The sequence below is a fragment of the Chiroxiphia lanceolata genome, chromosome 6, assembly GCF_009829145.1.
Source record: "Chiroxiphia lanceolata isolate bChiLan1 chromosome 6, bChiLan1.pri, whole genome shotgun sequence".
NCBI classification, from domain to species: domain Eukaryota; kingdom Metazoa; phylum Chordata; class Aves; order Passeriformes; family Pipridae; genus Chiroxiphia; species Chiroxiphia lanceolata.
Window position 1 is genome coordinate 10792021 of NC_045642.1, and position 23716 is coordinate 10815736.

The following is a 23716-nucleotide window of genomic DNA, read 5'->3' on the forward strand; positions in this document are numbered from 1 at the left end:
TTCCTTCACGTGGAAAGAAAAAAAAAGAAAAACAGACCAGCATTGCGAAGCTACCACATCATATTCATATAAGCAGGTTCATTAAAATTATGCTTAAAGTTTTCCAAATATTTATCATCTTAGATAAATGTTCTCATACAGGGTCCAGGGAAGCCTGAGTTCCCCATTTGTTCTAAGCACACAGTGCAAGCAAGCCCTTCTCTAAGGAGATCACTGTCTGCAGGAGAGCGGGCAGGATACGGGTCATGATCCCCATCGCACCTCACCTACATGTGTTAAGCAATTACAGATTTAGTGCCACATCAAGAGACTTCCAAACCATGGCAGCTGTGGTGGCCTAAGACTCTGAGGCCAATGTCTAGAGCTCGGGTTAAGAAGCTCCTGATATCCCTTTGCCAGTGCTCTCATTCCTCCCACTGTACTTCAGTTCCCTTCTCTTTGCTGCAGCGAGGCCACTGTTCTGAAGCCACGCTGTGAATCAGATGATTGAAACGGCCCAGATTAAACATGACCTGGTTTGTGTTTGGAAAAGGTCTGGAAGGGCTTGGTAGCTCTAATGGTAGTGGATGGAAGGGGAAGAAAAAGTAGGAGAGGGAACTTCAAGCTTTGTCTGGAAGTGTTACCCGTGTAAATTTGAACTGGACAATTCACAGCCAGAATATTTCTGCATCTCCCATTTCTGTTATGGTTCCCCTCCAGCACTGTGCCTTTCTGCAAAACAGAGGGAGAAGAACTAATTCAGCTGATCATCACTTCTCTGTTCTGAAAGGTCTGATCTGGCCTGACACAGCTACAACACATCTCCACAGCAAGCATTGATCCGCTCCAGCCCTCCCCACTTCTAGTATTCTTTTGATATTAATACCATTTTCATACCTCTGGCTTTAGGTAATGTCACACATTTGAAGCATAAAACATGCTAGAGAGATACCTATACTTTAGGACAAAAAAATTAGTTCTGCAAATCTCTTACAGCAGAACTGATATTACCCAGATGTTTTGGGTGTTGATCAGCAAGAGCAGCAGGTCTCAGTGGAATTCTAAAAACAAAAAATAAGAACACAGGAAAAAACCTGAATCTACAATATCAGCATTTATGTCACTGGGAAGGAAGAATTTTTATATTCTTCATCCAAAATGCATAAACTCGGAAAAATTATTCAACTGCTAACTTACAGAAAACTGATTTAACTAGAATTCCAATTTTAGAAAGCTCTCTTTCTAACCTAGGGATGGTTTCATAGCCTCCTGCTTCACTGGGTTTAAGATTCCCTTGGTTGTAAAGATTTCTCTAAGCTGCTTCCCTTTATGAGCAGTAGACTGCAGTGGAATAATTTCTCTGCAGTATTTCTTTAGTGAAAAGGTCCACAAATTGATTTTTCAGCCTTTGCCCTCCCAAGACACAAATTCAAATAGACACAAGCCACACCATCACTGATAGTATGTATTTAGTGTTCCTCAAGCGGCTTTACAAAAAGGCAACATAAACAAAAACATAAAAAAACCCCACATAAATGTGTATTAATGATAAAATTTACATTAAGAACTCACAGAAGCATTGGGGAGTTCCATAAAATTTCAAATAAAAACTCTCCGAATCTTGAAAAAGATCCCATTCTGCTATACTGGAAAACCTGAGAAGACTGAAAGTATTTCCTCCCTCATAAAATAACAAGAGTTGGATCTGTTGTTCTCTGGAAATCCCAAACAAACATTTTGCTGCTATACTGTTAACACTGTAATATCTTTACAAATCCTGCTCAATGAATGCTCCATACTCTAAACACTTCATCCTGCCCCTATGTTGTAGGAAAGAGTGCAATCTCAGAGAAAACCAGGACTCAAACGACTGAAAGAAATTTCTGGAATGGCACCTTGAAATGAAGCCCACAGGTCAAATACATTCCCTCAAGAAAAAAATACCTGTAACTGTCAGTTGCATTCTGCTGAACCTCCTGACTGCAGCCTGGAGAGTTGATAAAATCTGTTAAGGAAATGCCTATTTTTAAGCTAAACAGCTATGACAACAAAATGCTTGGAGATATTTTCAATATACATGACATTTTCTTCACAAATAGAACTATTTGTACTCAAAAGCAAAAAAAAAAAACCACTTAGTTCTGGATGACTTGCATCAGATACTTTATTTTGAAGTAAATGTAAAATGCAAATTAAATTCCTATGTTATTACGCATAAGATTTTCACAGTGTAAAAGACATCCCAATTTTACATAGCTCTGAGCATCATCCTAGAGAGAGTGTGTTGAAAAGTGGCTCTCTGTGCTACTGCCCACTAATCTAGCCCTCCCTGCGATTTTGGCCAAGTCATTCTCCCTTTTTCTCTCTGGAAAGTGACTGAACCTTCCTACCTGCAAAAAAATAAGATCACAGTGAACAAATATTTAACATCACAAAGAACTGGTGTGACTTAGTGCAGCATATGGAAAGCCATTTGCAGTTCTAGAGCACTAGCAACTAAGTCCCATTTTTTTCCTCGTACAGAACATGAACTAGTGACCTGCAGTACTTGAGAAGAGAAATATGTGAGGCCACAGTTGCGGGCACCCACTGTTTCAAAAATTTTGTATGCCATAAATAATTATAACTGGCACTTTTCATCTTTATAATCTACTTTTTTTCACCCGATAGTCAGCATGGTTGGCTGTCTCAAAAAGAGCATGTGTTTGTAACTTGGAGTTTGCTGAAATATCTTCCAGTTACAACAGCCTGTATTTGCCTGAATTTGACAACTTTTACAATGTGACAACTTACTGAGTTGAAATACACCAGTCACTTCAAACAAGCATTCAGTTACATAAGATAAAGATTGGATTCTTACAAGTTTTCTTTTTAAGATTATTTGCATGTTTATTAATCTTAGATCAGAACTTAAAGCTCTGTTTGAACACCAAGCTGTCAATCCTTTGATACACAGTAAAAAAGCTCTTTGGTGTCTTCACTCTTTGAACTGCAACAGCAAAACTGAAGATTTTAATGGGATAATTTCTTCCCCTCTTCTCTGAGATCAGAAAGTTATTTCAAAACTTGCTAATATTTTTTTCTCATTTTTTTAAGAATTTTTGCTTATTCCTCTATAAAGCATTTTACTAAGAGAATGTTGATTTTGTTTGAATGTTGATTTCCCTTGAAATATCTCTCCCACTGGAGACAGCAGCCCTCACTTGCCAGAGAAATTCTATGCTAATAACATTTAACGTTTTTCTTTTTCACAGTGAATTAGGAAAACTATTTCCACTATATCAGCTCTCCTTAAAAATCCTATAGTATGTGGAGATACATACCCTTTCTGGTGTATCCCAACCTATTCTGGACTCAAAGCACTACATATTCATCCCATTTGAACCCTCTTAAGGACACCGAGCTCTGTGCATCCCTTTCTGCCATGCAGGAATGCAGATACCTCAGTACTAGAGATGGCTTTTGTCAAAAAAAGTTTGGCATTTTTCATACTTCCAGCTACACAGACTGAACTCTACCCCCAGACCAGCATAAACAGGAGTCAACCCCCAATTTAACCACGTCGACAAATTGCAGGCCATGAGAAGCAGCTGACTCCTGGCTGCACTTACACTGGGAAATTCAAGTATGTTTGACACAGTACCTTGTTGGTACAGAATTAGCCTGGTTTGTGACAGTAAGAGATTTAATCCATGAGGAGAGTTGAGTCCATCAAAAAAATTACTGTTTAGAAACACTGTCAGGAACACATTTCCTCTAGTTAAACAGCCTCTGAAATAAATAAATACAGAATTACAAGGTGGAAAGATTATACAGTGTTCCTTTCATGGACTGTCAAAGTAAGGGAGAAACTAAAGTCATGCTACTCACTTGCCTACCACCAAATTCTCTTCTGACATTTTCTGGTTATTAAATGTTGCCAGTGTTCCAGATAGTAATCCAAATTCCTGCAACTGCTTTCAAAAGTTTAAGGACTCCATACTGCATAGAGGCTCTCAAAAGGCTGTCTGAGTTTTACATCTCAAGCCTTGAGGAACAGAAATATAATCCTTTACAATACTTAGCATTCTTTTAGTTCTGCCCCAAGATTCTGAAGGGAATAGCAAATAAACACGGAAGGGTCTTTCACGAACTTTCCTTCACTTTGCAAGTGAACTGTCTCATTCAGGTTTTTCTTTTATTGGCAAGCCCCAGTAGTCAAACCTGTACCCTATTAATAAATTCACTCTGGTTTCTGCAATATCATTAGATGCCAGTAATTGCCCAATCTACAGCCATAGGTGCCCTAAAATACTGTGAACCCCACTGGCATCTAATTATTTACCTGAAGCCAAATTCTACTGTTAAACCCATGAAAACCTTTTTCCAGTACTAATTTTCACTGTAGGTATTCGTTATGGCAAATAACCAAGCTGCTGATCTTTAGTTCCCCTCCCCACTAACAATTATTTTGACTCCAGGACACCAAAGGCTGTGATTTAGAGACAAGGGGAGCATATTAAATATATGCATAAAACCTGGTTTTAAAGCACCAGTACTCTCCAATCTAGCATTAGTTTAACCAGGTGAAAAAAGAGGAAGAGAAGGAGGTTTGTTTGACCAATTAGAATTAACCAATGCTTTTCAGATATTGAATGAATAATAGTTACTGTACACCAAAAAGTTTGCAAACCAGAATTTAATCCTAGATACTGGTAATTATTATTGAAAGACTGCTGATTTCAGGAGAATACTGCACTCCTCCCAAGTGCAGACAAAGAAAAATGATGTTAAATTAGTGAGCTATAGGGTAAGGTATGAATTATTTACCAAGCTTGATTCACATGCATAATTCTTCTCAGTCAAGCATGCAAATCAGATCAGATAATTCCACACAATCATCTGATTACTAATTTCATATCCAATTACTTCATCAGTGTTGGTAGCTGCATTATTGAGAAGTACAGATCTGATAATATTCCTGTTTACATATTTTACAGACAGCTAGTACATTTTTGGAGTCTGTGCAGACGCTTAATGTAGTGCCTTCTATACTTCAGATATTAAGATAAGGCCATATGTTCATAACAGAAGTTTTCATCTAACTGTAGAATACCTGCAACTTTTATCTTCCTGTGGTGTGTAAGGCATAAATGGTAGTGTCACACATCAGAGGGATTTTTGTTAAGGTCAGACAGAATATTTCAGCCTTTGAGAGAGGGTGGACAGCAAATGCAGAGTAGCCTTTTACATAAGTCCTAACAATTGCTACCATTAAGCCTTAAGTAGCAATCAAACTGCTGCTGCTGTATTTGATAGATTGCTAACTAAGTTTCCTTCTGAAAGGTTTTTTAGCTTCCTGTGTAGGCAGAAACTCAAGAAAACTGTATTCGATATTCAGAATTTCTACCGATGGTTATATTCAACACACAGTTCTTATTTGCAGTTTCTATGACTACTGGAGCAGCACTAATTCCTTCAAATTAAAAGGCAAGAGAATTCAATTTGTATATTTAAATAAGAACAGGCACAATTTTCTTTGCAAGCTATTCCAGCAGACAAAGCATATATACATCTACATATATATATCTCCACTTGAAGATGGAGACATGCATATATATTCAATTTCAAAGATTTAACAAAGCAGAGAAAAGCAGAATCAATTTTAACACATATTTTTTATGCAACATTAGGAAATTTTAGCCAGTATTGAAAGAATTCCACTTTTATCTTTTAAAAATGTTCACTACAAACCATGTGAATTTCTTTAGTTAGATGAAATGAAACAATTAAAAGAGCAGCATAAATATTGTGTTTCTTTGTCAAAGAAGTGCCTATGCATCCTATACAATTACAAGGCTTAGTATCTTTTTTTTCCTGTGTCACTTACACCTGTTATATAATTTGAACTCCCTGAATCTAACACAAGGAAGCATTGGTGTATATATATGTGTGTATATATATATATATACATATACATATACAGCTGTTGTAGGATTATGACTCAGTGTATTGGTTTCAGTGGTACTAGTCATATAATTTTTGTAATGTCTTTTTTAGTAACTCCAGTTCCTTTAAATATATTGTGGTCTTAGCCACAAAAAGTCTAATGACACCAGAAAAGCACAGTGCCAGAATAAGTAAAATTCACCATACCCACAGAAGGTATTTCTAAATGAAGAAACTAGTTATTTTTTTATGCTATTCGTACACCTTTACTTGGCTTTAACCTATCAGCTTTTAAAAAAAAAATTTAATTTTACTGCATTTTAAGCATGTACCTGTGCTGGTTTCACAATCAAAACAATCCCTCAGACAAAGAAAATCTGAGGTACAAAAAATTACCCCTTGGTAAGCCTCATTGCTGTGCACCTGGGCAGCCACAGAGCCCCTGCCAGCCAGGCAGCCATCACACAAGACAACTTGCAGCCCTGGACAGCCTGCACAGCTGCTAGCTAGGGAATGACTTCTGGATAACCATGGAGCCTCCCAGCAAACCAGCTTGATGTCCTTGTTTCTTGCCAGCTGGCTCACCTGTCCAGTCTCCATTCAAATACTGATGGAGTGACATAAAATACATGTCTGTAAAATCAACATTCTTTTCCAAGGAACTTTCTGCCAGAAAAATCGGAACTGGGTTTAAAATTAAGTACTGGAAAATACATTAGGAATTAATTTTATGATTTTAATCAAAACATTACTGAATCCATCCTTTTTCCTCTAGTAATTATCTCATCACAGCTTTGCTTTGTGTCAAATTACTTCTTTTCCTTGAAAAGCCCTTCAGAAGGAGCAGGAAATACAAAAGCCATCTTGTAAGGCACATTGGAGGAATGTTCTCTGGGTTCAGTGAACACCCTATATTAAACATTATTTTACAATCCTGAGTCTCACCAGGTACTTCCATATATATCTTAAGAGGCACAGAAAGCTTTCCTGGCACACAGTGAAAGATATTTTCCTCTTTATCAACCCCTGAACTCTCAGTTTCATGTGTCAGTTGGGCAGCTGTGTGGAAACAGCTTTTCTTACCTTGTGGTTGTCCCGAGGAAGAGAAACATGAAGGCCAGTCATCTCAAGAAAATGCAGTCATACCACATTTGACATCACTGCTGCACAGAATGGAACACTTCAGGGCCAATCAGTTGTTCTGAAATCACTCTTAACACCAATCTGGGCAAGCTAAAAGCAAACAAAAAAATTTATTTGAAAATTTTAAGAACACATCACAATCATCACATTAGTTGGGAAACAGAAAAAGGGAAACCCCACGTATTTTCCAAACACTTACATGTGTACTTAAGTTAGATCACCAGGCTTCTCTTACCCTACAAGATTTAGTTAATATGTGAACATACACTTCACATCATTCCTGGCTGAAGGCTGTGAGACACATCCAGCCCTGTGCCTTCCACCTACATTGATGGGAAATGGTTCAGACCAAGAAGCCTACATTTTATCTATTTTTGGTAAAATCAAACCAAAATTCCTCTGTCTTCCATTCTTCTCCCTCTCCCATCTCCCCACCATTTAACATCCAAAAACAAGAGCAGGTTTTATGATCGCGGTCCATCTTTTTCCCTCTCGTGCCACCTCACACTCAGTGATGGTGAGACAACATTCATCTGAACCTTTTTGCTCTGTCTGATCTGATGGACAGAAACCTTGGTGAGTGCACAGGAGAAAACAGCATTCTCCTCACTTTACTATGCCCATCCATCAGTCTTATTCCAGCCTAGATGGAAAAGCAGCATTTGGTAAGAACTGTCCATATACAGTCTCACCCTTGCTGTAGGTGCTCGAGAAGAAACTCTCTGCAAGTGACACTTGTAACCACAGTGTAATTCACTATAACCTCCAGAGACACTGAAGTATTTTTTCCCAACAAAAACAAAGTGAAAGTTTAAGCAATGAAATTTCCCTTTTTTTACAAATCATGTACTAATACATTGCTATGCTGCCATCAAGAACAATCAAAATATGCAAGTATATCTGCACATGATGACCAAGGTAATATGGCTGTTAAAATTTAGATAGTAATCTTTTTTTCCCATGTAATTCATACAAGTCAGGGGAAAACCCACACCTTTCAAAACACTTACATAAAGTTTTTGAGCCTCAGTCCAGCAAACACCTGTTTGCAATGATGGAATTGTCCCATTGATTTTAGTTATACACATTAAACATCTTTTGTTGGATTGGAAACTTGGACTTGCAACTTGAAAATCCCTTTCAGTGGTTATCAAATAGCTCTTGGATCTGGCCATTCTTTGGAGAATGGATCAGATAAAGATAATCACTTGCTCTGGGGAAGAAAGTTGCTGGGTTTGCCTGCATCACATGTAATACGTGAACCAAGTTAACACCATTCTGATTATGTTTCCAAGATACACACAAACACTTTGCTAGCACAGGCTTATCTCTGGCTAAAGGCCTGAATATAATTAAGGCTCTAGGATAGAAATGGAAGAGTTTTCTTTAAGCATTGCAATGGTAACAGACTGCCAAGCAAATATGAAGGTAGGAATCTTGACAAATATGAAATACAAGTTATCAGGCAATAATGGCATGCTGTAACCATGCCATGTAGCTTGTTTGTATAACAGCTCACAGAAGTTTTTACACAGCAAAGTCCCTTCCTCAGGAGTCAGACAGAATAAAACTGACTACTGATTAGAATTTGCCATCTTACTTAGAAATCTAAATAAGTAATGTGAAAAGCACATATGTCAGTTAAAAATAGCCAGGTATGTAATTTTGGGTATCTACCTATTAAAAGTGATGTTATGCTTTATGCTCATTTCATTAAAATTAATATTGGAATTTCATAGGCAGGGAAACCTATGACTGTTCAGAAGAGGCAAAGAAACAAAATTAAATGCAAAGAAACAGTAAAAGGATTTGCAAAATCAATCAGTCAAATGGTTTACGGTAGGATAAACAATTTTGCCCAGTGTGAACTCAAAATGGCAGCTGACTTTAGTTGGCACAAATGTTGTTCTAAATATGTTTCAGGAGCATCAGGTGTTTCCTGTGAAGATTTATTTCCACATGGCAGAATTTCATCAAAATCCCAGCATCATGGGCAAGTATCCTCTGCTCCCTACTCCAACTGCTGAACCATATGTATGATAGGATTTTTCCCTGCAGTGCACTGTGAGGTGAATACCAGAAACAACTGCACACCAAGACTTTTACATCCTGAATATATGCAGAACACTTCCTTCTGTCACCCCTTGATCCACTTCACTGGCAGAGACACCAAGAAGGGGATCTGACAGAGCTCCACATCACAGTGCTGACTGTTCTGGACTTTATGAAAGTGAGACATGCTATCACAGATGGCTTCGTAAGGTCATTGCCAAGGTCACTTCACAAAATGAGATTTAAACTAAGTTACTTCCATGTTTTCACATAACATCTGACAGTCACAGGGTTCATAATGTGTTTGCATACACTCCTAAAAAAAAAAAATCTTAAAATTAACACAGAATTTTGCTGTAGACAGTTAAGAAAATTTGACATCAACATCTTGAAAGTAGTAGAGAAGAAAATACAAAGCATCCTCAGAATTCCAACTCCTTAATTTTATTTAGCTTTTCTTATGAAGAAGTCCAGAAAATCTGTTTTAATCTATTTACTTAAATGTCCTAGCAAAGACAAAAATTGATGAAAACTGTGTTATCTAGAGTTTTGTCATCAAATCTGGCTCCAGACAAATCCCTCCAGCTTATCTAGTTGTACTGAAACATTTATTATTGCTCTGAACATGAAAAATGGAATTCCTGATGAAGGGAACTCCCAGGAGAAAGCACTACAGAGAACAGAAAAATCCTGAAAATCCAAAATACAGATTATAACACTGCACAGTAAATTTATAAATTGATAGGGACATTCTCACACTCCAGTGTATTTCATCAGTCCAGGGGAGTTATCTTCTACTACATTTGAATAATTCAGCTCGCAAAACTAACTCAGGAATGATGGTGGAGAGATTATGCCATTTTGAATTATTGGACTGGAGAAGACATGAATTTACCCAACTGCAGTAGAAAATAATTACTGCTAGTCCATTTAGGATAAAATCCAATTCAAAATCTAAAATTCACAAGAATTTGCAGCTACTACAACTGACCTAACTTCTATAATCAATAAGGTTCTGAATACTGAGTAAACCTGGGTACTAAAAGGTTTCTTGCAAGTAACTTTTGCTATTTCATCAGCTAGGTTACAATCTGTTAGAACCTGTTTATTATGGGGTTTTCTATGCTATGATTATGCACTCTGCTTGTACTATCACCTATATTCTGAAGTCTGTGTCCTTTATACGTTTTCAGAGATAAATGATTCAGTACTGTCGACCTTCATAGGGTACAGAATAAAAGGGTCATCAAATCACACATAGTACTTACACTTTGAGGCCAACAGGTCCACTCTTTAATGAATTATTCCAGCTCCAGCAACGTATCAAAAACAATGTTTGCTATTTTTTGTTAAGAACACACCCTTCCTTGTCTACCACAGTTACAGAGTGACTGAAGTGGAGCACGTTTGATGCTTTGATGACAAAGATGAAAACTGTAGGCAGGAAAAAGGAAAACAAAAATAGAACTTCAGTTCCAATTCCAGCTTTCATTTCCATTTCACACACTGATCATATTATTGGCCCTGAATGTGTCTTTGCTACTTTTTCCCTCCTTTCTACTTTCCTTTAATTTTGTGGTCTGATTGCCCAAAGAGCTATTTTTTAACAAGACTTTGTTGTTTCTAGCTTCTCTTTCCAGGAGTCTGTTCTCTAACATTAACAATAACAAGGAAAAGGCAGTGGAGTGTTGTGCTCATAACACACACAGGATGAGATAGAGGTTGAATGATAAATCCTTGAACTGAAGGAACCCACAAATGTCCGCCCGGGCTTCCTTCTTGGTAACGTTATGCACTAAATAATACTACTGTTGAGAAATTCCAAATTGTCCCCACTGTTATTTAGTTCAGGAGAGACAAATACTTTCAGAGCACCACCTTGTCTCTGGCACTATTACAGATGTCAGAGTGGCAAACTGCCTCACTCAGAAAGGAAACCAGGATCACTGTTAGTGATAGATGAACTGAGAACTTCCAGGGAGTTACTTAAAACATATTGGCATTCTCAATAAAAGCAGTACTTAAAAATAGAGTACAACTCCATGGGTCTTAAAAAAAAAAAAAAGTTTGCAACAATTCCATTACTCTTTTTTTAATTTCGAGGAATTCATGAAGTTTATTTGGTTTTACATTCTCTACTGTTAATCACGAAAGCAAATCCATCAGATTTTTCAACATAGAAGGTCTGTATTGTGTGATTTATGGAGACATCATATAATTTTCATGCCAGAAGTGACCTCCTCATCTCAAAATAAGTATTTTGAGTGATCCTTGTTTCTACTGAATCTTTTTAAGAACACCAAGGAAGGTTCTCTGTTGAAGTAAGTGGGCACAGTACCAAATGTCAGTGTAATCTTTTTCACTTACACCACCAGCCTCAGACAATGCCTGAGCCATTAACAAGTTGCTACTTAACAGGCTGTTAATTTTAGCAATCATGCTGCATATTAAAGGTCCAGAACAAGGTTTACATGAGATTGAACACAATCATTAAATGGAAAGCCACTGAAAATTACTGAAATTATATAAATCATGCAAATCACTGAAGGCTGGGAGAGGAATCAGAGGTTTTACTACAGCCTCTGCTTATTCTTACAGCCTTCAATTTTGGTCACAGATACACATATCCACGAACTTGCAGTCTGGCACAACAGAGTCATTCATATTTTCTTAAATGACACAGAATGAAAACATTTCTCCCTTTTGTCACCTCAGGAACCATCACTGAATCTCTGATTCCATAATCTTCAGCACCTTACTCCCTGATCTCCCAAAATTCCAGCTTCAGTTCAATTTTTAAAAATGCTGACACTCTCAGTCAGGGTATAAGAGATTCTAAAGAATTTTACCACTTAAGTTTAAAGCATTTAAAGCTTGCCTTATTGCTTATTTCCATGGTTTGTTTACTCGCAGGTTCAACGTATGTAGAGGGTTTTCTTCTTTCTCAGTTTCTTAGTATGAGACATATTTGTAGAACCAGAAAAGGAAACCCTTGTAAAGCTGCATTTGTCAGGCTCCCTCTCCCCTAAGCAGCCACGTATCTAGGGATGAAGCTACATGCTGGAAAAGGACCTGGGGGTGCTGGTTGACAGCAGCTGAACATGAGCCAGTGTGTGCCCAGGTGGCCAACAAGGCCAATGACATCCTGGTTTGGATCAGCAACAGTGTGGCCACAGGACCAGGGCAGTGATTGTCCCTCTGTACTAGGCACTGGTGAGGCCACACCTCAAATCCTGTGTCCAGTTTTGGGTCCCTCGCTCTGAGAAAGACACCGAGGTGCTGGAGCGAGTCCAGAGAAGAGCAATGGAGTTGGTGAAGGGTCTGATGAGGAGCAGCTGAGGGAGCTGGGAGTGTTTAGCCTGGAGAAAAGGAGGCTGAGGGAGGACTTTATCTGCAATAGTCCATAGAAGTTTATAAGAGCATTCACATTATTTTATTAATTTCTTGCTAATTGCTATACTTCTGTTTTGTACAGAATTGCTTGACATAGTGATGCTTGTCCAGAGGAAGGATTTAGTTTCCAGAGAAAGATGTATTTACTGAAGAAGAAGCACATTACCAAAACCTAGATAAAATACAGATTTCCTTGATGAGATCTATTTTTATAAAATCCAAAATATTGTCTGCAATTCTTAAATTATTTCAGGAAGCGTGCCAACATCACAAAATGCAAGAAACAATAATGAGAATCCCTCTTGCCTCTGTGGTGGCACCATACATTATTTTTGATGAATGAGGCAGGCTTCCAAAACTTCTTTTCAGAAGCCCAAGCCAATACTCGGATTGAATAAAATCACCCTTGGCTCAGTGGCAGGCACTTGCAGTCCAGGGAAAAGAGGCTTCAGTTTCCTTTTCCTTTCCCAGGACACTTTTGCTTAATAGCATACACCCAGAGGAACCAGGCTGTCAGCTCACAAAGCCATCTGCTTTTTAATCATCTATGGGAACCATATGAGTACTTAACTAAGTGCTATTCTCCTTTAGTCAGCTTCCTAGTCCTGGATTTCTTCAGCTTTTCCTTCAGGAATATATTTAAATCTAAGCAGTTTCCCATATCTGACTTGCCTTTACTTAGCAGTTGAGTAGTTTGAAGGACAGACAGATGAATTTTTTTCTTTTAAAGAAAAGAGCTGCCAATAGTACATGTTAAGATGGTGAGCACAAAATAAACTTGTGATGCTCATGTCAAACAAATGAGAGCAAGAAAAGGCACACCCTACATTTGTTTCTCTCTCTGCCACAAGAAAGGGGAGCCAGAATCTCTTAGAGATGGCAGTAAATGTTATTACTGTGACCTTTTGTTAATTCTTAACGTCAGCTGCTGGTCATTCCCTGTTGTTCTCATTTACAGTCTCATTAAGTAGCATAAGGGCATGTGAGCCAAAGAACCACAAAACAGCCACTCAAAATACAGAATACTAATTTTTTTAAATTTGTGTTTAGAGTTCTTTAAAACCACATAATTCTCCACTGGTTTTGATAGACAGTTAATTTACTTAAAAAGCTATGTAGAAGAAAGCATCAGCAGGAACAGCATCTAAGCTATTTTGCTGTACCTCTGCCCTGCAACCTCTGCATGAGCTCACTTGCTGCTCAACAGGAGCACAAGTTTCCAGTGCAGATCTGCCACATCAATTGGAGAGGAGGTATATTTTGCAACACGTGCCAAGAATATAAATAAATAAATTATATGATTTACCTAAATCTTTATTGTTCCTCTACCATTCTGACCTTGGTGAAATCATTAGAAAATGAAATACAAGTCCTTGCTTTCACTTTGTTTTTTATCTTGCTATTTGGTGACATTCAAATAAATTATCTTTTCCATTGTTACAGTTCATTTCACAAAATTTTTGTACTGCCTTTGTCCTTCATTTTTCCTCACATTGGTAAACTTTTAATGTATGTGAAAACAGAGCCTATTTGCTCAGCCCTGCATATCTTTAACATATTAACTGAAATAATCTGAAAACATAACTAAACCTATGGTTTTGTCTACAGATAAGCACAGACTGATTTACAGTGATATATGTATGAAATAAGAAGCTCATGTTAAGTTTCTCAGAAGTGTGCCACGAGCAATGATTCACAAGCCAACAAAAGATGGTAAATATCTATGTTTTTTGAAAAGGTGTAAACTAGTTCAGTTCTGAACACCCAGCTACAGTTTCAGTTACCCACCATTCTATGGATCTGACCGTAGAGTAGGAATGGATGAATTTTAAAGAGCTTAGGGAAAAGCATAAAAAATATTTTAGAATTATTAAGAATTTCAGTTTGTGAAGAAGAAAAGCTTCAGAACAGCTATGGATAAACTGCATTCTTTTCTTGGGTAAAATTTATATTATTAGCAAGGTTTAAACATAAATAACGTCTCTTTGAATGGTATTACAGTGATGAGTTACAGCAAGCTGTGGCAAATAGCATTACTTACTACTCCAGAATTTCCCAGATGTGCACTCCACACACCTACATTTTCTTTCCTATATTATCCTCAGTGTTCAGACAGGCCTATGGGATATATCCTGATATCCAAACAACACGCAGGTAACTAAGCTGCCACATGAATTTTGAATATTTTCATTTCTCAGCAGTGCCAGGAGCAAGATGAAAAATTCCAGATTAGAGTAATACAGTGAAAGTACACCAAAGGAAGACTGAGGGGACATTAACAGGGGTACACAAAGAAGGCATAATCTGTCTCAGAAAGGGCATTTTCCTTCAGTATCAACAAAACAGCACAAAACCAAATGACTCTTTTACATTTCCAAAATAATACTGCACACCCTAGCAGGAACAGCCATTAAATGGCTCCTGCTGCTGTGACTGTGAGGGAAATGCATTCTTTCCATGTTATGTATAGACAATTGGACAGAAGTATTTCTTAAAATAACAGAAAGGTGAAGATATATACTGTTTTTAAGTGTATCTCAGAAACTTGGAATGGCTGCGAACACAAACTAAATTCAGGGCTTACATAAAAGCTTTTCCATAGCTCTGTATTTCCCTTGAACAAATTTAATGCACATAGGACAGTATTCCAGACCTATTGCTTTGTTACAGCCTTCATCCCTTAGAAAATAAAGAATAGATCCCAGTTCTTGAAAATGGTGAGAGACAATGCTCATTCTGACCATCTAGCTGTGGTCAGCTAAATTAGCACTGAAAAAAAGTCAAGTTTGTGTCATCTATTAAGCATGTATTATAAAATATCATCTGCTCCCACAGACTGAATTCAACAATAATTGTATATGTTTCTCATCCAAATCTATAGGATTTGTCCAGAGGCATTGAAAAAAGGATACAATTTAGGATACACGATAAATTGTAAGAAGAAGAAAGGAGAATTCATGTTACCATGAAATAAAATGGAAAATAAATGAGTCCGAAATAATTCAGATGGAAAAAGTATATGTGATTTTGCTTTTTTTTTCTTGTGAATGGTTGGGAACTTTCTTCATATCATGTCAATTATTCTTAAATTTCTGCTGCCATTACTGGCAGTGAGCAAAGAGCTGGTGCATCCAGACTGTCAACAGCTCAGAGCAGCAAGTTCCCAAAAAATAATTTCCAATTCTTAAGTTAAGTCTGGCTGTTACTTAGCTTGATAAAGAATTTTTTTTCATTTACCTTCTTTTTATTTCATCATCTCTGAGGAACTAGTCATACATGAATATTTGCAGAGTTGTATCACCTTTAATGAGGAATTAGTCTCTACGAGGCAAAGAAACAACATGAATTAGACAGGGACAAGCATGGGAAGAAATCTAAAGCTACTAGAAGTTTTAAATTGAGAATAAAAATCTCTCAGTCTGTACAACTATGTATCAAAAGTATATGTTGCATAATATGAAAGTCAGCTCATCATTAGATCTGTATTATACAAAGAAGCACAAATTTATTTTTGCATAAACCATGGAGTATTGGATCTTATGCTTACAGATCACTAGAACTGAAAAATCTCTGCTTCAATTATTTCTCTGAGATTTTCTGCAGATATTTCATAACCCATAAATGTCACTTATTAAAATGCACTTACATCACCTCTTTGCCAACATCAACATTTGTGCTTATCAGCATTCCATTTTCTGTCCTGCTCCAATCCTTTTTTCTTTCACTTTGCTTTCTCTCTCTTATTCCTTATTGACCAAGACCACAATAGTTCCCTGTACATTCATACCAACTTAACTTCAGTTGAAATGTTACTCTGTGAATGAGAGTGGCAGAAGTGCTGGCACACAGCTCCTCTCTGGGGCAGGAACTTCTGGTAAGGACTGGAATACATAAGGGTGAGAGCAGAACTCCTAATTGCTCCTACTAAATCACTCAAACCCAGCTGTCAAAGTCCCCAAATTCTCTGGTATGTCTCCAAAATACTAGTCCAGATTTTGGAAGCAGAAGAGCCAAACGACCATGACAGCCAAAGGAAGCTTCTCTTTAGAGCTGTTTGTTCAAATACTGAGACCATGACTGCTACAAGCATAAAGGACAGCTCTGAGCTAACCCTGGTACCTTTACTGGACAGGGCACTAAAAAGCCTGAATGCCACCATCCACTGAGACTGTCCTCTCTGTCTGCCTGAAAAGCAGAGCAAGTTCCTAAAACCGTGTGGTTTTGGAAAAAGAAAACAGCCCCGGTGTACCAGGAAACACGGCTGTGAACAGCCAACATCTCTTAGTGGTGAAGTGTCCCAGTGTGCATTGGGGAGGCAGGGGAAGGGAAAATGGAGGGGAACGGATCTATAGGAATTGTTACACTGTTTTTCCTGACTCTGCACAAGTTTCAGATTGCCCTCACTGCCCTCTCCTCACATACCCTTTGGGACAGACAACATCGACTACACCGCTTGAGAAACCTGTCACGTAGAGACCACATGCCTGCAGGCTGGTAGGTGTAATGTGAAAGGGAAGAAAACTTCCATTTCTGTAGGAAAGGGAAAGATACCAAAAATTTCAGGAGACAGGCTCATCCCAAATAACTGCTCTGTCAGTACAAACACCTTCGAACTTCTGCACAGTAGAAAAAAGGTATTTCAAACAATAGGAATCTGCTTAGCTTTCAGTATAGGCAGTTCCTTTACATCTCAGAAGAATATTCTCATCTAAACAACTCCTAAAGATTTGTAAATTTTGTCACAGACACAGTAGGTATAGACAAACTACATCATTAAGACGTTTTTATTCTGCAATAAAATCTGAGTATTTGATAAGAATTAGAACATATTCTATAGCTGATTGACTACGTAGAAACTTGTCGATGTTACTCCAATGCATCTCTAATGCAGAAATACTTCTTAAAATATTCAAAACCAACATTAAACCATGTCACATCAGTAACAAAAGCTTTTATAATAGACTAATTTCCCAAGAGTTTATGAATAGATGTCTGTATAGAAGTTCCAACTCCCAGGTCTGCCTCCTAGCAGTCAGAAAAAAATGTGAAGTTAAGCTACTCATACTTATTGTACTCAAATGCTCAGAAAAAGAAGCAGAAAATATGGAGAGCACGAACTGGATATTGGAGATGCTGATGCACTGTGAGAATGGGAAAAGCTGTTTTCAGGGCAGGTGAAGTGCAAGAGGACACTTGGACCAGTTGCTCTACACTTACAACCTGTAAGTAATCTTACTCATACCTGCCTAAATACTTGTGGATGTTTATTTTTCCTCCACAGTAGTAGCCAGTTTTATTGAATGGAGACAGATCCAAGTACCTAAAAAAAATACGTCAATAAAAAATTTAATCTCTGCTCTTGTGCTGCAGTTATAACATGGTGATACTGACTTCATATCTTAAGAAAAGAAAAGCGTTAACAGTTTATGTTCTTAAGAAGCTGTTAATCAAAGATCTAGCTTCCATCAGCACAAAGCTAGCATTTGCTAACGTTTTAGAAAGTATAAGCTACTTCAAAAGATTTGATTCAGCCAAGCACTCATATGTGAAATCCCAATTCCTTGGTACCACCAAACTGTACAAACACACATTTCTTTCCACCAATTCCTAAATACAACTAAAAGCAGAAGATACACATCTAGATGCCTAAAAGCCCCTTTGAAATACTGAAAACAATAATAGGAACCTTCCTGCAGGGATTGTTACATGTACTAGAGTATAAATATTTGACAGATTTATTTTTTTTTTTAGAATGTTATTCAATTTTAGAGTAACTTGTTTTTCAAGTACAGCAGATGCTTTGATTTAACAGGGTACCACTTTATGCATTTAACCTTATTCTCTGTAGCCTCAATGTCCATTTCTAAAAGGAGAGATTTACAGGAGAATTATTAAAAAGTTTTGGTTTCTGTCTTGTGGATAAAAAAAATTATTTGGTAATACAATATTACTAGATAATTTTTCCCACACATACATCCATGTGCCTGCACACAGACCCAAACATTTAAGTTTTTTTAAAGGCCCATTTGTCCATCAAGCTTGCTGTAGCTGCAGATGCCTCTCAGAGAACCATAAACAACCGGATAACCAAACCAGTATCATCAGGAGCTTCCTCTTACAACAGCTTTGAGAGAAAGCATGATTAACATAAAAGATTAGAAGCAGACTTAATCTTTCCTTCTTCTGATATTTGTTCATATAATACCAGGCTACCTGTTTCTCTTTCCTGGATGTAGCTCAGGAGACGAGCAAAGCTACAGGAGCTCTAAAATGCTACAAGAGGGTAACTACTAAAACACAAGTTCCGCCCCTTGTGCACAAATACCTTTTTTTTAATTATTTTAAGATCTTAAGCCCACAGCTTATGAAATTGTTGCTCTGAGAAGATCCCAAATCTCTGACACATCAAAGTATGTGCTGTTATTCAAGGGTGCTATAAAAATTCAAGGCAGATTTTAAATCCTGAAAATATAAAATAAACCATACTTCAACACAGCAATTCCCAAATCATGTATATTCATAAAGAGAGGCTTAAAGATCAACCATCATTAGGTTCTCCTATGTTTACTTTTGCTAATCAGCTCTGATTGGTGGTAAGATATAAAGTGAATTCACCAGAAGTGAAGCCACGGAATAGGATGCCATGAAAAGGCAGCAGTCCAGAATTGTCTAAGAATTAGGTCTCTAAAGAGTATCTCAGAAATTATGCTTCTCCTTTCAAAGATAGAATTTGTTCATGGGCAAACTGAGGAACCAAGCCTTGTGTCAAGGAGCACCAAGGTAATAAGGAACAGATTCTCTGTCTTGATGTTCCTGTTCTGTGAATAAGCAAAGCATGAATATTTTGAGCTTTTCTGATCTGGTATACTTCTATGGTTTTGTAGTCATTGCAAGGGTTTTAATTAAAAGAGAAACCAATTATATCTAACCCTTTGCCTACATTATCATTAACCTGCTTTCTTTACAAATTAAAGGCACTGAAGCAGAATTTTATTTTTTTAATGATGCTATTAATTTAATTCTCTTGGATCTTTTACTTTTCTTGCACAGATTAGTTGTCTGCATTACTTTTAGTATCATCTCTCCTGAGAGGTGATCCATTAGGTGAGTTATTTTAATAATGCTCGAGTGTGAGCTTTCTGTTAAAGCTTCTGCAGCACTGACAATCCCTACTGCAAGAGAAAAAGCTGGCACATCTAGATCTGGAATGGTGTTCAAAAGGATGCTATCAACTTAAAATTCATACTGAGCCACATCCAGGAAGTATGAATTTCTCTCTACTTAAACCAGAAGTAGAGATAGCAAAAAAAAAAAAACACAGAAGAAATGAGAAGAGAACAGGGGAGGAGGGAGCATGCAAGAATAAATGATGACTTGAACGAAGATGAGCTGAGAACAGGTGGTGAGAACAACAAAATGGAACATAAGGCAGCAGGATTGTGGAAAATACTAAAGACAATTGGGGCAAAAAAAAAAAAAACAACCACAAAACAAAACAGGGAGAAACTGGAATACAGAAACACAAGACAAAGCTAAAAAATATTTCCTTGCCTTGGCTATTTGTTGTAAGGGTATTTTAATCTAAATTAATGGAGGAAAGATGCATATCTGTGTCCTGTGGTCTGGGACTCGATGTACACACACTGACCTCCCTAAGGAATAAAGCTCTATACACATTGATATAGAAAAGCAAAGCTTGTCCTATGGGGTGTCTCAATACCCTTTCCTATTGATTAGTACTGTCACCACAGTGTTGAAAAGCTAAGGGGTTTTTTTTGTTCTAATTTGTCCCACAGAATATTACTGTGGCTGTTGGATCAAAGCTATTTCAAAACTCAGTCCCAGTTTCTTTCACTTTGGGCTCTTGGAAGAAAATATGTACACTTGCATCATTCCAAGTCCTAAAGTAATTCAGCTGCAATATGAAAAACAGAAATGAAGTATTCATATAATTTAAATGCAGCTAAGTTTCCATTACAATTCATTGTTGTTCACATAGGTTGTACTTGGACTTGATTTTGGAGGTCTTTTCCAACCTTAATGTTATTCTATATTCTGAAATCACCACCCTTTAGAAATTCCAGGACATTGGGTGTATTTACACTATCAAGCAGTGAGATGCAAAGGAGGGCTGGGGGGTTGATGTCCTGCACTCCATTATGGTTCCAGGACCCCGTGTCCACCCTGTACCTTTGCCCACAAAGAAGTTCATGCCATTTGCCCATCCCAGGCTCACACTTCCAGCAGGAAGGAAAACACACTACACTTCAGTGCATACAGTGATGCAAATTGATACCCAAAAGAACTGTTTGAGCCCACACCACTCCCCCAGTGACCCATAGTTGTTCTCCCAGCTCTCAGCATCATGGACAGTGCCATCAAAAAGGCAGAGGCTGCCATTTTGACAGCATGCTCAGCACAACTCTCAGCCTGATTTCTGTGAAGAAAGGTGGCACATGTCAGTCTGAATGACAAGTCATCCAAAATTTTGAGTATTGCTCTGACGCCAATCCCTTCTATGAGGTTTAACAAATGACTGTTTTGGCTTTCTCCTGGTAAAAAGTGAGAAATTATTCCACAAGAAGGAATGCAAGCCAGTAGAAAGTACATGCTAGAGTAATGACATTAATTCTGAAGATACATCTTCAGAAAATGGCAACTTTCTTCTTAGTTCTATATTATGTCACACACTCAGAAGTCTTTCTGTATGCAGAAGGACCCATGGACATCACTGGAGTGTTTTCTTGTAGCAGCAAAAACTGTACAACAACCATGTAGAGGATAAAGCAGGATAAACTTCCAGTAGGATTACACTAACAGTTGTAACAAATCAGGACCCAAAGACACATAAGCCAGTAAGAAGTAAAAGTTTCTGAGGGTCATGCAAGTCTCAAAGTCGAGAAAAGTCCTGTCAAGTCTAAGCACTGCTGTCACATATTCTGAAGATTCCCTAGGAATTGGGCTGGTTTCCTGAGTCTCTACTTTTCAGTGCATATTACAAGATACTGACTCAGATCAGCTACCTTCTTCATTTTCTCTCTGGAACTACTAAGGATGTGCCAGTGGCTACAAAATGTTTCTTAAAAGACTTAGAGTAAATTCCTGGTCAAATATTAAGCTTCATTCATTTTCTTCCTGTGGTCCTTCTCAAAAGAGGATTCTGGAAAAAATCTTTTGGGAAACATGATAAAGAGTATGCCAGTATGAACAGAGTTGATAAATCATTTATGAAAAAAGTGAAGTGATAATGTTCCCAAGTGTGAATGCAAGAAGCATTTCGATTAACATATGAAGCATAATAAATACAATCCATTTTAAAACAGACAATTAGACAACTGCCATACCGAAGCAAGTGGGAAGATGTGAATTATGACTGGCAGAAAGCAAGCAACCCAGTGGTTATTCAGCTAGTTTTCTCAGGAGGGAAATTTCTCAGTGAGAAAATAGAAGTCTGCCTACCTAATATGATACAACTCAATAGATGAATTCAAGATTCTTGAGAAACAGCCTCAAAGTTACTGACAAATACCATATGCTTTATTAAATAATGAACCATGGACTTGTCTTCTTTCATCAGATGAGCAGACCGATGTTCATCTACTAATACTGTCCACCCAGAGCAATCCAGAGACGTGGATTACTATTTTTATTTTCAGAATTCCCTTTACTAATAAAGCATTTTTTCCACAGGGAGCAAACAGAGTAATGACAGTGTCACAGGAAGCTCACTCTGAAGCAGCTCAGGCCTTGCAGTCCCAGAGGGCAAGTTTCAGCACAGTTGTACGAATTTCAGCAATCCTGCCAGTTCACTCCTCTAAATGATCCAGCCCATGATGTCAGAAGGTCAGGTTAACTCCAGCTAAAAGAACTGGCCTTTAAAAAGTTTTGGCTGCTTTCAAAGGCAAAATGAAGCTTTCAGAGCTAAAAATTTATCACAGAAATTGATGTGTGGTTACCATCTTTGAAACTTCTTATGCTTAGAGGACATTCAGGAGTTAATTGATTGCACACTCACCATCAATTCTGGTCACAACTAATGAAAGGCTTCATATTATAACATTGGCAGTACATAGTAACAGCTGCCCGATTTCTATGGATGGTGTCACAGGAATGGAACCCTTCCTGTCTTTAAATATCTACTAAATGGTGATTTTTACAGCACATAAATTCTTTGTTGGGTATTTTAGTTTTGCATGTTTAAGAATCATTAATATTCACTGAACTTTACACAATTAGTCATGACATTGTATAATCAGTTGCCCTTTGCCTTACCCCCTGACAGCCATTCTGATCTTGCACACATTAAAACATTCAAATAAACCACAAGTGTATGCATAAACTTCAAGCAATTAAAGGGATTTTGTTCAACTTTCAGTCCTTTGTGAATAAAACAAGTTAACTCAAGTAGGAAAAGAACAGGAACCCAATGACAACCTAGAACTGGGATAAGTACTTTGCTAATGTATTCAAATTCTGAGGTTTGAGAGCAAAAAGCCTGATCAAGGTCTGTTTAAACCAATAAGAGATTGTCTTCTTTCTTTAGAAGCATTTTAGGTCTGGCTCTGTGTTCTCTGTGTAGAATGAAAAAGTCCATTTCTTATTTTAAAAAAGAAAACGCTGTCTCTAAGCAGAACAAAATGGAGCAGTCCTCTACATTTACCAATGAGAATTAACTTGATAGAAAGACATTAATGATTTTACTAACAAAGCAGTAAAACAAGACAACTGTAAGCTAGCAATATTCAAGCAGTAGTAGGCCTAAAAATGCTTCTACATTTTTTTCCTGTAAGGTGCATATCTGCACTGTACAAGCACAAGGTCTGTAGTCTGTTTGAGTTATTCAAAGTTGACTGAGCCTCCTCTCAGAAGGAACCTCTCAGGAACCTGACAGAAAATCAGGGAGAAGATCACACAAACAGAATTGACCTCTTTACTGCTTACAATTCATAACTTAGCTACAGTGTCAAATAGCAAATCAGACTTAAATAATGTTCTTCTTATGAGGATTAAGCAAATGAGTAAGTATAATTAGTAAAACTATAATTATCAGCTCAATGTTCCCATTATAGCAATAAAGAGAGAGCGCCTGTAGAATAAATTCCAGTTTCCTTCCTTCCAGGTTAACCAACCACTGGAAAAAAAGAAAAAAAAGAGAAAACCATGAATAATTCAAGATTTTACTTGCTTTATGTAAAAAAGGGCCCTGCATGTAAATTCAGAT

The 23716-nt window shown here is 37.5% G+C and overlaps 1 long non-coding RNA gene across 1 annotated transcript; it reads right to left on the reverse strand.

Moving 5' to 3' along the window:
• Nucleotides 1-3132: 3132 nt before the first annotated feature.
• On the reverse strand, nt 3133-17815 carry LOC116788964. The gene is made up of 5 exons (XR_004357817.1): nt 17738-17815; nt 15733-15816; nt 10371-10536; nt 6991-7140; nt 3133-4006 (listed from the first exon to the last, which is right to left on the reverse strand). It is a non-coding gene; the product is annotated as an uncharacterized LOC116788964 (long non-coding RNA).
• Between the last annotated feature and the right edge of the window lie 5901 nt (nt 17816-23716).